Raw genomic sequence first — 14,259 nt, forward strand, 5'->3', positions numbered from 1 at the left:
AGACTGTAGTGAGCAGCAATAACAAAATATGAGTAGATTTCTAGGGCAATGAGGACTTGATAAAAATATTTGCATTTGGTAGTGATGGTGATTTCATAGAGAAGTGTTTCAGTCGAGAGGCAGATGTAGAAACTTGACTTTAAAATATGAAGGAAAGATGTATGTTTAGGAAGTAGAAATATTTCCACTACTTTCTATTAGATGAGTGATTTGAAGCTTGCTTTTGGTGATCTTGAGTCTTTCCCTGTAATGCTGAGTCAGTGTAGAGTAATGGGTAGGACAGTAGAGTTAGTAGAAGATCGGAAAGTCAAACTTAGGTTCAAATGCTGACTTTTCTATATATTCAGGTTGAGCATCCCAAATCTGAAAATCCAAAATCCAAAATACTCTAAAAGCTGAAAATTTTTGAGCGCCGACATGATTCTCAAAGTAAATGCTCATTGGAGTATTTCCAATTTTGAATTTTGGGGTTTGGGATGCTTAACCCATAATTATAAAGCAAGTAATCCAAAATCTGAAAAAAATCTGAAATCCAAAAAAAAAAAAAATCAGAAAAAAATTGATATCCATAACACCTGTGGTTCCAAGTGTTTTGGATAAGGGATACTCAACCAGTACTTGTGTGTTACCTTAGAAGAAGTTACCCAGCCTCTCAGTTTTTCCTCTGTAATAAATATACGATGGTATTACATCATGCAAGCAAAGCACTTAGTACACACCTCGGCACATAGTAACTGTTTTAAAAAGGAAGCTATTATTATTATTACCTCTCTTAAGAATTGAAAAATACATGATGATTTTAATCCCAGAAATGTAAACATTTATTGTGACAAGCTTTTAGTTTATATAATTGCCCTCCTAACTGGGAGTAATAAAATTTAGTTGTTTCTTTAAAAAGTAGCAATAAATAAATTACTTAACCTCTCCAATTTTATTCTTCTCAAATGAAAACGGAAATAAGAAGAGTACCAACATCACAGGTTTTCACTAAGGATCAAATTAGAAAATGAAAGTAAAGATACTTTGCCAATTATGAAACATGAAATATTTAGTTATTATTCTCTTTATTAATTAATATAACTTTGATCCATTGACTTTTAAGAGCATACTATTAGATTTACACCTTCAGTTTGACTTTTGTTTAATAGTAATTCATAAAATTAATAAGGACCTTTCACTTGAAAGCTTTTTCAAAGTGCTTTTATATTTATTACCTTATAAGATCCTCACAAAAGCTCTGCGAGGAATAAAAGACAATGGTTATTGGAGGCTAACAAAATTGACTTTTCAGTATGCACAGTGTCTTCTCACCAATGTGGGCTTTCCTTTCGGTTCGTAGATATAAAATTACAAAATCCAATAGTTGCTTTACAAAGTTATTCAATTTAGTGATTACTTTGTATCATTCTAGATGATTGTTTAATGTAATGGCAACATCCAGAAGTAGGTTTTAAAGATTTTAACACAATTAACATGTTTACATATGAATGAGACATGGTTCATGTTACCATGGTAACATGGTCCAAAATGGTACAACACTTATAATCAAATAGCTAAACTCATATTGCATTAAATTGGGGTGACTGGATGAAAAATGGATTCTAATTTTCTGTATTCAGTCTTTCTTTCTACAGGAGATAAAAGACCAGTTCTGAACATTTGTCCTCATTGACTCCGTTTTCTAAACTTAATTATTTTCATTATTTCGTTTCGGATTTTCTCTGAGATCTACAGGAATTCAGCGTCCCAAACTGGAAAATAATAAAGTAACTAAAAATAGCAAGAAGACAATCATGTGAGTCTTGAGTATTCCTGAGAATTATAGTCAGAGGTTCTCACTGGACAATAGATTCATAGGTAGAACATGCTACGTTCAATTCAATTGGTATCTATCGAGGGTAGAGATAGTAGTATTGTGAATGAGGATGGGGTTTTTATAGTATCAATATGAGAATAAAGGGAAAAATAAAAATTTCCATGTTTATATAAGAGAAGAAGCTATCTTATTGAAAAGAGTTTTTCATGATCTTGGATACATTATGCAAAGACTTTTACTTTTTCCATGATACAATTTTTTTTTTTTTTTTGAGATGGAGTCTCACTGTGTCACCCAGGCTAGAGTGCAATGGCATGATCTCACCTCACTGCAACCTCTGCCTCCTAGGTTCAAGCGATTCTCCTGCCTCTGCCTCCCGAGCAGTTGGGATTACAGGCGTGTGCCACCACACCTGGCTACTTTTTGTATTTTTAGTAGAGACGGGGTTTTGCCATGTTGGTCAGGCTGGTCTCGAACTCCTGACCTCAGGTGATCTGCCCACCTCAGCCTCCCAAAGTGCTGGGATTATATGCATGAGCCACCGCATCCGGCCCATGATATGAATTTTATGCCAAAGCTTTGCTAATTCTTTGCCTTTTTCACAATTAGTTTATTAAGAGGGTCCCTATGTCTTTTTGAATAACATGGACAATAGTATCACTTAATACCAATTCTGTACTACAGTAAGTAACATTTTGGTGACATTTAGATGTATTTTTGAGTGGACCATGGAGAAATTCAAATAACGACATAAATTTGTGTGTAATGTAATTTATTTCTATGGCTTCCATGTTGACGTCCTTCAATTTTAAATCTTTAACACAGATCTTTTTCCAAACCTTAGATTTACATTCACAACTGCTTCAAGAGAGGTAAGGTTTTCACCTCTGATTTTTCACTTACAGATACCTCAAAATCAAACACGTTCTTGACTTCCCTCCTCACAACTGTTTGCCATCTTGAATTCTGCAACTCATGATTGAGCGAAGATACTACCTTCAGTCAATCATGCCAAGCAGTAAGCAGGCACTGATTTCTCATTTTACCTCACATTTTCTGCTCACCTCCACCTCCCACAGAATATATGACAGTTTTGATTTTATCTCCAAATAGCTCACGTATCTGTTTTGTTTGTTCAACCTCACCACTTTGATCATCAATTCTTGCTTGGCTTATTACAGAAATAACGTCCTAACTGTTGTCCCTGCATGGGTCTCATATCTTTCCAATTCATTCTCCTAACCACTACCAGAATGATCTTTCAAAAACATAAGTCTGATTAGTCCATTTCCTTGCTTAGAACTAGGCTATGACTTAAAGTGATAAAGTCCAGAGTCTTAAAAATAGGTGGCAAGGGGCAGAGAGAGCCAGCTTACACTTAGTGAGCCCTTCAAGTCCAATAGTCTGCCTCTCTGGTATGCATTTTACATATATCTTATCATTTAATCCTGACAAAATCCTGTGATGTACTCATTGTATAGAAGAGTATAATTGGGCTCAGAGTTTAGACAATAAGCTAATAAGTGCCAAATAAGGGGTCTTCCTGCTTACAAGATCCATACTCTAGCTGCTACATCATGCTGTCTTTCCACATAATTTAGCCCCAGTTGATCTAATTTCATTTCTTGTAGCAACCATACCCCAGCCTAGTTCCTTCAGATTCTCACACTACCACACTGAGTAAGCCTTTGGATATGATGTTTCCTCTATCACAAATGCTCTTTTCAACCCCACGAACCTAAATAACTCCTAACAATTCTTCTAAGGTGACTTTCTCTAAACAGAGGTTCTCATTGGACAATAGATTCATGGGTAGGACATGCTACGCTCAATTCAGTTGGTATCTATTGTGGGTAGAGATATTTTTAAAATCTCCCCCAGTGCATAAGCAAGGTTAAAATCCACTGTTCTAGGTGAGTTTCCCGGCCTGTTTGGAAGGCTTAGCCTAGTCTTCTGTTTTTGCTAGACCCTGTCCAGCTCTCTACTGTAATTCTCATTATGCTATTATAATTTTGTCTTAGGATGTATGTCTTCACCTCTGGAATGTGAACCTCCCAAAGGCAGAAATAATGTTAAAATACAGAGGCTTTTGAATATATGTTACATAGTGATCCAGTATTTCCACAGAGACACACACACACACACACACATACACACAAACACAAACCACTGAACCGAAGTTTTACGAACAATATTGAAACTTACTTAAAAGTGAGGAACTCCTGGCTGACTCTCTTTTCGGACTCAGCCTGCCTGCACCCAGGTGAAATAAACAGCCACGTTGCTCACACAAAGCCTGTTCGGTGGTCTCTTCACACGAACGCGCATGAAATTTGGTGCCGTGACTCGGATCGGGGGACCTCCCTTGGGAGATCAATCCCCTGTCCTCCTGCTCTTTGCTCCATGAAAAAGATCCACCTACAACCTCAGGTCCTCAGACCCACCAGCCCAAGGAACATCTCACCAATTTTAAATCGGGTAAGCGGCCTCTTCTTACTTTCTTCTCCAACCTCTCTCACTATCCCTCAACCACTTTCTCCTTTCCACTCTTCAATCTCTCCCTTCTCTTAATTTCAATTCCTTTCATTTTCTGGTAGAGACAAAGGAGACACGTTTTATCCACGGACCCAAAACTCCGGCGCTGGTCACGGACTGGGAAGGCAGCCTTCCCTTGGTGTTTAATCATTGCAGAGATGCCTCTCTGATTATTCACCCACGTTTCAGAGGTGTCAGACCACGCAGGGACGCCTGCCTTGGTCCTTCACCCTTAGCGGCAAGTCCCGCTTTTCTGCGGGAGAAGCAAGTACCCCAACCTCATAGCTCTGTGCTTCGATCCCTTATCTCTGCACCCCATCCCTTATTTCCGTGCCCCAACCTCTTATATCTGCGCCCCGATCCCTTCTTTCCGTGCCCCAACCTCTTATATCTCTGCGCCTCAATCCCTTATTTCTGCGCCCTGACCTCATATCTCTGCGCCCCGACACCTTTCCCGCTTTTCTGGAGGGTAAGAACCCCCGAACCACTTCCCTCCGTGTCTCTACTCTCCCTTTTCTTTAAACTTGCCTCCTTCACTATAGGCAACCTTCCACCCTCCATTCCTCCTTCTTCTTCCTTAGCCTGTGTTCTCAAAAACTTAAAACCTCTTCAACTCACACCTGACCTAAAACCTAAATGCCTTATTTTCTTCTGCAATGCTGCTTGACCCCAACACAACCTCGACAGTAGTTCCAAATAGCCAGAAAACTGCACTTTCAATTTTTCCATCCTGCAAGATCTAAATAATTCTTGTCGTAAAATAGGCAAACGGTCTGAGGTGCCTGACATCCAGGCATCCTTTTACACATCGGTCCCTTCCTAGTCTCTGTGCCCAATGCAACTTGTCCCAAGTCTTCCTCCTTTCCCTCCCGCCTGTCCCCTCAGTCCCAACCCCAAGCGTTGCTGAGTCTTTCTAATCTTCCCTTTTCTACAGACCCATCTGACATCTCCCCTCCTTGCCAGGCCGAGCTAGGTCGCAATTCTTCCTCAGCCTCTGCTCCTCCACCCTATAATCCTTTTGTCACCTCCCCTCCTCACACCCGGTCTGGCTTACAGTTTCATTCCACGACTAGCCCTCCCCCACCTGCCCAGCAATTTCCTCTTAAAAAGGTGGCTGGAGCTAAAGGCATAGTCAAGGTTGATGCTCCTTTTTCTTTATCCGACCTCTCCCAAATCAGTGAGCGTTTAGGCTCTTTTTCATCAAATATGAAAAACCCAGCCCAGTTCATGGCTCATTTGGCAGCAACCCTGAGATGCTTTACAGCCCTAGACCCTAAAAGGTCAAAAGGCCGTCTTATTCTCAGTATACATTTTATTACCCAATCCGCTCCCAACTTTAAATAAAACTCCAAAAATTAAATTCCAGCCCTCAAACCCCACAACAGGACGTAATTAACCTCGCCTTCAAGGTATACAGTAATAGAAAAAAGTTGCAATTCCTTGCCTCCACTGTGAGACAAACTCCAGCCATATCTCCAGCACACAAGAACTTCCAAACGCCTGAACCACAGCGGCCAGGCGTTCCTCCAGGCCTGCCTCCCCCAGGAGCTTGCTACAAGTGCCAGAAATCTGGCCGCCAGGCCAAGGAATGCCCGCAGCCTGGGATTCCTCCTAAGCTGCATCCCATCTGTGTGGGACCCCACTGAAAAATCGGACTGTTCAACTCACCTGGCAGCCGCTCCCAGAGCCCCTGGGACTCTGGCCCAAGGCTCTCTGACTGACTCCTTCCCAGATCTTCTCGGCTTAGCGGCTGAAGACTGACAACGCCCAATCGCCTCGGAAGCCTACAGGATAATCACAGATGCTCTGGGTAACTCTCACAGTGGAGGGTACGTCCGTCCCCTTCTTAATCAATACGGAGGCTACCCCCTCCACATTACCTTCTTTTCAAGGGCCGGTTTCCCTTAACTCCGTAACTGTTGTGGGTATTGACGGCCAGGCTTCTAAACCTCTTAAAACTCCCCAACTCTGGTGTCAATTTAGATGATACTCTTTTAAGCACTCCTTTTTAGTTATCCCCACCTGCCCAGTTCCCTTATTAGGCCGAGACACTTTAACTAAATTATCTGCTTCCCTGATTATTACTGGGATACAGCCACACCTCATTGCCACCTTTTCCCCCAGTTCAAAGCCTCCTTTGCGTCCTCCTCTTGTATCCCCCCACCTTAACCCACAAGTATAGGATACCTCTACTCCCTCCTTGGCGACCGATCATGCACCCCTCACCATCTCATTAAAACCTAATCACCCTTACTCCACTCAACGCCAATATCCCATCCCGCAGCACGCTTTAAAAAGATTAAAACCTGTTATCACTCGCCTGCTACAGCATGGCCTTTTAAAGCCTATAAACTCTCCTTACAATTCCCCCATTTTACCTGTCCTAGAACCAGACAAGCCTTACAGCTTAGTTCAGGATCTGCGCCTTATCAACCAAACTGTTTTGCCTATCAACCCCGTGGTGCCAAACCCATATACTCTCCTTTCCTCAATACCTCCCTCCACAACCCATTATTCTGTTCTAGATCTCAAACATGCCTTCTTTACTATTCCTTTGCACCCTTCATCCCAGCCTCTCTTAGCTTTCACTTGGGCTGACCCTGACACCCCTCAAGCTCAGCAAATTACCTAGGCTGTACTGCCGCAAAGCTTCACAGACAGCCCCCATTACTTCAGTCAAGCCCAAATTTCTTCCTCATCTGTTACCTATCTCGGCATAATTCTCATAAAAACACATGTGCTCTCCCTGCCAATCGTGTCCGACTGATCTCTCAAACCCCAGCACCTTCTACAAAACAACAACTCCTTACCTTCCTAGGCATGGTTAGCGCGGTCAGAATTCTTACACAAGACCCAGGACCACACCCGGTAGCCTTTCTGTCCAAACAACTTGACCTTACTGTTTTAGCCTAGCTCTCATGTCTGCGTGCAGCAGCTGCCGCTGCTTTAATACTTTTAGAGGCCCTCAAAATCACAAACTATGCTCAACTCACTCTCTACAGTTCTCATAACTTCCAAATCTATTTTCTTCCTCACACCTGATGCATATACTTTCTGCTCCCTGGCTCCTTCAGCTGTACTCACTCTTTGTTGACTCTCCCACAATTACCATTGCTCCTGGCCCGGACTTCAATCCGGCCTCCCACATTATTCCGGATACCACACCTGACCCTCATGACTGCATCTCTCTGATCCACCTGACGTTCACCCCATTTCCCCACATTTCCTTCTTCCCTGTTTCTCACCCTGATCACACTTGGTTTATTGATGGCAGTTCCACCAGGACTAATCGCCACTCACCAGCAAAGGCAGGCTATGCTATAGTATCTTCCACATCTATCATTGAGGCTACCGCTCTGCCCCCCTCCACTACCTCTCAGCAAGCCGAACTAGCTGCCTTAACTCAAGCCCTCACCCTTGCAAAAGGACTACGCGTCAATATCTATACTGATTCTAAATATGCCTTTCATATTCTGCAACACCATGCGGTCATATGGGCTGAAAGAAGTTTCCTCACTACGCAACGTTCCTCCATCATTAATGCCTCTTTAATAAAAACTCTACTCCAGGCCGCTTTACTTCCAAAGGAAGCTGGGGTCATTCACTGCAAGGGGCATCAAAAGGCGTCAGATCCCATTGCTCTAGGCAACGCTTATGCTGATAAGGTGGCTAGACTAGCAGCTAGCTCTCCAACTTCTGTCCCTCACGGCCAGTTTTTCTCCTTCACATCGGTCACTCCCACCTACTCCCCTGCTGAAACTTCCACCTATCAATCTCTTCCCACACAAGGCAAATGGCTCTTAGACCAAGGAAAATATCTCCTTCCAGCCTCACAGGCCCATTCTATTCTGTCGTCATTTCATAACCTCTTCCATGTAGGTTACAAGCCGCTAGCCCGTCTCTTAGAACCTCTCATTTCCTTTCCATCCCATGGAAATCTACCCTCAAGGAGATCACTTCTCAGTGTTCCATCTGCTATTCTACTACCCCTCAGGGATTGTTCAGGCCTCCTCCCTTTCCTACTCATCAAGCTCTGGGATTTGCCCCTGCCCAGGACTGGCAAATTGACTTTACTCACATGCCTCGAGTCAGAAAACTAAAATATCTCTTAGTCTGGGTAGACACTTTCACTGGATGGGTAGAGGCCTTTCCTACAGGGTCTGAGAAGGCCACCACAGTCATTTCTTCCCTTCTGTCAGACATAATTCCTCAGTTTAGCCTTCCCACCTCTATACAGTCTGATAACAGACCAACCTTTATTAGTCAAATCAGCCAAGCATTTTTTCAGGCTCTTAGTATTCAGTGACAGACTAATGGTCTATTAAAAACACACCTCACCAAGCTCAGCCACCAACTTAAAAAGGACTGGACAATACTTTTACCACTTTCACTTCTCAGAATTCAGGCCTGTCCTTGGAATGCTACAAGGTACAGCCCATTTAAGCTCCTGTATGGACGCTCCTTTTTATTAGGCCCCAGTCTCATTCCAGACACCAGACCGACTTAGACTGTGCCCCAAAAAACTTGCCATCCCTCCTATCTTCTGTCTAGTCATACTCCTATTCACCGTTCTCAACTACTCATAAATGCCCTGCTCTTGTTTACACTGCCGGTTTACAGTTTCTCCAAGCCATCACAGCTGATATCTCCTGGTGCTATCCCCAAACTGCCACTCTAAACTCTTGAAGTAAATAAATAATCTTTGCTGGCAGGACTATGCTGAATCTCCTTAGGCACTCTCTAATCAGATGTCCTGGGTCCTCCCAATTCTTAGACCTTTTATACCTGTTTTTCTCTTTCTCTTATTCCATTTAGTTTTTCAATTCATACAAAACCGTATCCAGGCCATCAGCAATCATTCTACACGACAAATGTTTCTTCTAACAACCCCACAATATCACCCCTTACCACAAAATCTTCCTTCAGCTTAATCTCTCCCACTCTAGGTTCCCACGCCGTCCCTAATCCTGCTCGAAGCAGCCCTGAGAAACATCACCCATTCTCTCTCTCCATACCACCTCCCAAAAATTTTCGCTGCCCCAACACTTCAACACTATTTTGTTTTATTTTTCTTATTAATATAAGAAGGCAGGAATGTCAGGCCTCTGAGCCCAAGCCAAGCCATCACAACCCCTGTGACTTGCACGTATATGCCCAGATGGCCTGAAGTAACTGAAGAATCACAAAAGAAGTGAATATGCCCTGCCCCACCTTAACTGATGACATTCCACCACAAAAGAAGTGTAAATGGCCGGTCCTTGCCTTAAGTGATGACATTACCTTGTGAAAGTCCTTTTCCTTGCTCATCCTGGCTCAAAAAGCGCCCCCCACTGAGCACCTTGCGACCCCCACTCCTGCCCGCCAGAGAACAAACCCCCTTTGACTGTAATTTTCCTTTACCTACCCAAATCCTATAAAACGGCCCTACCCTTTTCTCCCTTCACTGACTCTCTTTTCGGACTCAGCCCACCTGCACCCAGGTGAAATAAACAGCCATGTTGCTCAAAAAAAAAAAAAAAAAGTGAGGAACTCCTTATTTCTATTCTATTTTATTAATTTCATTCATTTCTATCTTAAAAATATGGATTGATACTCATTAAAGTGATTATACAACCCAGTACTTTCACTAAACTGTTTTTGAAAAGCACCTTTCTTGGGGCCCTTATGATGGAATTAGTTCCCTTATAACAAGAGGAAGTGTCATCAGAGCTCTCTCTCTCTTTGCTACCTTAGGACACAGAGAGAAGGAAGCCATCTGCAAACCAGGAAGAGGGGCCCTCACCAGGCCCTGATCTTGGAATCCCAGCCTCCAGAACTATGAGAAATAAGATTCTGTTGTATAAGCCTTCTTTCCCTTACCCACCCCCCAAAAAAGAAAGAAAATCATCTCTCCGAACATGTTTGTGTCACCAGACCTAACACCATGACACATGGCAGGTGTTTAGCAAAGATATGCTGAATTAATAAAAGTTCTCAGAAAAATTATATATACATATATATATATATACAAACACACATACATACATATATATATACACACACACATATATGTATATAATTTTTAAATATCCAGAGCAGAAGGTATTCATCGCCAGGCAAAATAAAAATATCAAAATTCACTTTCACACTCTCTAGACAACGATCAAAACAGAAAGATTAAAAAATACATATAAAACTCAATTCAAACTAAAGCAACAGGAAGGAATACACTAAAGGTTTCTTCTCCTTAGAATTAGGGATCCTTAAATTGCCTCTGCATTCTCAGATAGTCCAAGAAATATGATAATCCGATTTATTCAAGGTACTAATTGTGCTACTAAGATTGCATTCTTTCTTCTTTCTTCAGAATTAATCCGTGGGCCAAAATTTTGGTGAGAAATTTCTCCAATTTTATTTTATTTTATTTTTTTGAGACAGAGTCTGCTCTTTCACCAGGCTGGAGTGCAGTGGTGCCATCTTGGCTCACTGCAACCTCCACCTCCTGGGTTCAAGCAATTCTCCTGCCTCAGCCTCCTGAGTACCTGGGACTACAGGTGTACTCCACCACGCCCAGCTAATTTTTGTATTTTTAGTAGAGATGGGGGTTTCACCATGAGGCCAGGATGGTCTCGATCTCTTGACCTCATGATCCGCCCGCCTCTGCCTCCCAAAGTGCTGGGATTACAGGCGTGAGCCACCACGCTCAATTTTAATAACATATTAGAAATCAAAGATATCTTAATTCATAGGTGTACTCAGATGTACAATTCAAAGTTTATGAAACTTGTCTCTCTGGAAATGTTTTATTCATCAGAACACAATTTTTATAATGGGGGGATTGAGAGGAGACATAGGTAAAACCTGAGATTAGGGAAGCGAGTGATTTGAAAGATATGGCCTGAGACATGACCCAGATCACAGATGAAGGAATCTCATCTATTTATTGCTCCTTAGTTTGTCTTGCTGAGAAAAATATGTTAATTACACCACCTTTATGAACATCATAAAGGTCACCACATACCCACACCCCCACATCGCCTTTACAAGCTAATATTACAATGATCTCTCAGGGGTACTTAGAGAACCACTTAATATTTGTGAAACTCTTGTGAAATATTCAGAAAGACACAGTCTTTCCATTTTCAGTTAGTCACCCAGGGTTTTATGGTAGTACTTTGAACCATGAACAGCTTTGTCAACTCTCTTAGGCCCAAAGCAGAAAATGTTTTGGATAGAGAAATAATCCAATTCAATTACAAATACAGTTTTTTTATTTAAAGGATAAATCTGCAATTTAAAAATCCTGAAACTTTCACCCCTAAAGGCTTTATATGGCGTTCTATAAAAATACATTTGCTTAAAAATTCCAGTTAGCATATCAGAAATAACAATATTTATAAGAAACATCCCCTTATCCTGAAGTACAAGGACGACGGTAATGTTCTTGATTTTAGTAAGGAAAGTGAGTTACACCTTTTTATAATACGGGAGGAAATTCTAATGTCTTTCGGAGAAGAATTAATCATGTTAATTCCATTCAGAATGTATATGCTTTATATTACGTGTATGTTTAAAGAATCTATGAATTATGATTATTGCTGAGAGAATAAATATCTTATGAAGTGGCTGATAGACGAAAGTGATAGGTAGTCTAGCAAGAGCTGGAGTCTCCATATATAGAAAAACGGATTGACAGTCTTAGAGAAAAACACATTTTGTGAAGGTTTTCACCCTCTCTCTTCATTCACTAGCATTTGTATGAAGTAAATCATCACTACTTTTGGGGTAGACAGATATATCAAAATCTGTTGGCAGAGCTGTTGCTTTGGCTAGGCATTTCAAAGTTCCTTTTTTTAATATATGAGAACTATGATTGCTATACAGCATGAATCTATGAATACAATGCTACCAGCTTCTTCAAATGAAGTGAAAAAGCATGCCATTTCACTTTGCTCCTACATACATATTATAGAAAATTCCTTTTGTTCAAAATAAAAATTCATAGAGGAAAAAAAGCAAACACTTCCATTTAGCTGAAATACTGAAATTGCATGTAATCTCTTAAGGTATGCTGTTTTATTTATTTTCAAGCTTGGCATTTCCATTTGCTGCTCTTCACCACCAGTTTCTTGACTCAATTCAATCAGCTGAAATGTGCCATTAACAATAATCAATAGTTTCAGTAGTTTACCGCTTTACCATGACATCTCCAAGTCTTTCATCAAAAGATCATTATCCAACCATCTAACTAAAAATCAGAGTTTGCTATAAATGTCATTTCAATCCATAAAATGTAGTTTAAACCTCGGGCAAGTGGGATTTATAGAAAATACAATATTAGCTGCCAGGGAAGAGGGAAACTGTCTCTGTTTTAAAATAATTTTGGAATCTTAGTTAATCTTATTATAGTTAAGAAGCAAATGTTGAGGTTTTCAGAGGCTCTATGGGAGTTTTATCTGGATTTTGAGAATAAATATAGTTTATCACTCTGGGGCTGAGACAGTAAAAAGCCCCTGCCTTATTCCCAAGCTCTCTCTTTTTCTACCTCGGGTACACTGAAAGCCATGTGTAATATGTGCCCTAGCTCAAAGATGGAAAAGAGTAGCCTGATCGACATTGGACTATGTGAGCAGCAAATAAACTTTGGTCTGGTTAAGCCACTGGACAAAAATGAATAAATACATTTTCTTAAGTAACATGGGATAAGCTAAGACATTTGCTCAGCATAATTTCCAACTGCTTTTGAAAGAGAGATCAGAAATCTAAACATAAAATATTTATTTTCCATGCTTCCATAGTAAATATAGTTAGGACACATGGTGAATCTTCCCTTTAATGATTCAGAAGCTTGCAGTTTCTCGAGATTAGAAATAGAGATAAATTTTCATTATATAATACAGCAGATATAAATACAAATTGTATAGTAGAAAATAGATGTAGTTTTGCCCTCAACTAGAATTATTCACTATTTAAAGATATGTTTTATTAAATCCCTGACATAAAATGATTTTTTAGTCATTGGGTTATTCTTTATTTTTCAAAGTAATCTGCTAAAAATAGACTAAAATAGACTTAATCAAAGCTTATTATTTACCTACCATAGCTGATGAGTAAAATGTAAACCCATGTATTTTTATTTATTTATTTATTTATTTATTTATTTATTTATTTATTTTGAGATGGAGTCTCACTCTGTCACCCAGGCTGGAGTGCAGTGGCGCCATCTCAGCTCACTGCAACCTCTGCCTCCTGGGTTCAAGCGATTCTCCCACCTCAGCCTCCCAAATAGCTAGGATTACACACGCAGGTCACCATACCCAGCTAATTTTTGTATTTTTAGTAGAGATGGGGTTTCACCATGTTGGCCAGGCTGGTCTCGAACTCCCGACTTCAGGTGATCCACCCACCTCGGCCTCCCAAAGTGCTGGGATTACAGGCGTGAGCCACCGCAACTGGCCGGGAAACCCACATATCTATTAAAATTCTGGAGTGGCTTTATCAGCATTTACAATATTTTACAATAAAATTTTATTTATGAAATAGCCTAAGCCAAATATATTACAGCAGTACATTGTCTAACCACACATCGAAGAGTGAGCAAAAAACTCTACATTTGCATTGCCCTTATATTCTATCACAAGCCATGGGAGATATCTATAAAGTCTGATATTGTTCCAAACAAATTACCTCCAAATGATCAAACTAACTCAACATGCATTTTGGAGGAGAAAGTGGGGTCAAAGCAGGATGATGAAGCAAGAATGATAAATTCAGGAGCCATAAATTGCCACTGTTACCTACTATATACACCAGAGCAGCAAAGTAGATCAACTATCATATCAAAAAAGAAAAACAGGAGAAGGAGAACGATAGGAGGAAGAGAGGAGAAGAACTTCTGCTTATTGTGATTTGATTCTGGAATTATTTTT

General features: G+C 40.7%; 1 protein-coding gene across 4 annotated transcripts in view; it reads right to left on the bottom strand.

Annotated features, from left to right (window-relative positions):
• The window catches only part of DMD (dystrophin), a 2,284,432-nt gene that overhangs the window by 508,534 nt on the left and 1,761,639 nt on the right, over nt 1-14,259 (bottom strand). The gene's annotated exons all lie outside the window — the stretch shown is intronic.

The sequence above is a fragment of the Symphalangus syndactylus genome, chromosome X, assembly GCF_028878055.3.
Source record: "Symphalangus syndactylus isolate Jambi chromosome X, NHGRI_mSymSyn1-v2.1_pri, whole genome shotgun sequence".
NCBI classification, from domain to species: domain Eukaryota; kingdom Metazoa; phylum Chordata; class Mammalia; order Primates; family Hylobatidae; genus Symphalangus; species Symphalangus syndactylus.